Genomic DNA, 725 nt, shown 5'->3' with positions numbered 1-725 from the left:
CCAGGGTCAATAAATAATTAAAATAAAAAAAAAAAAAAGTCTAAAATTGAAGTAGTGTTGTTTGGACACTCCCTTCTATCAAGCCGTCCAGTTTTGTATATAAATCATCATTATTACTTATTGTATAGTTAATACAGATTGTATATATTTTCTTAATAAAAAAAAAAAAAAAAAAAAAAATTAACATTTTTTAAGAAAATTGTTTTTAAGGTAATAAAAGTGCATTAATGATTCCAAAAGAGTATTTCTCATATTATATTCAAATATCCATGAATCAGCACTTTTCATCACTTTTTATAGAAAACATGTCGATATTATGTTTATATAGTTCATTTATTTTAAATACGATTGTATCTAGTATCTAGGTACCTACTGAGTTTTTTTCAATAAGTAATGTGTATCTCGAAATTAAATACTATTTCTACTCGATACCTATATTTAGTATTTTTAAATTTTAACAATACATATACACATTCGTTAAATATGCTTCATTTAATATAACCATTAATAAAGAATCTTTTTATTCGTCTCAACAGTCAATATGAGTTTTTCAAGACTCGGTCCTAACAAGTTCAGATCATAATTTAAAATAATTTTCTTTTTAAAAGGCAGTAGTCGATTTATTCATAAGATAATTTTCTAAATGTTGGTGTTATACCTACTCATATACTACTCAATTTATGAAATGTTTAAGTTTAATTGTGTATAGGTTCAATCTAAATAGT

Source organism: Acyrthosiphon pisum, chromosome X (assembly GCF_005508785.2).
Source record: "Acyrthosiphon pisum isolate AL4f chromosome X, pea_aphid_22Mar2018_4r6ur, whole genome shotgun sequence".
NCBI lineage: Eukaryota > Metazoa > Arthropoda > Insecta > Hemiptera > Aphididae > Acyrthosiphon > Acyrthosiphon pisum.
The sequence above is the reverse complement of the archived record's forward strand: the minus strand, read 5'-3'. Positions refer to the sequence as shown.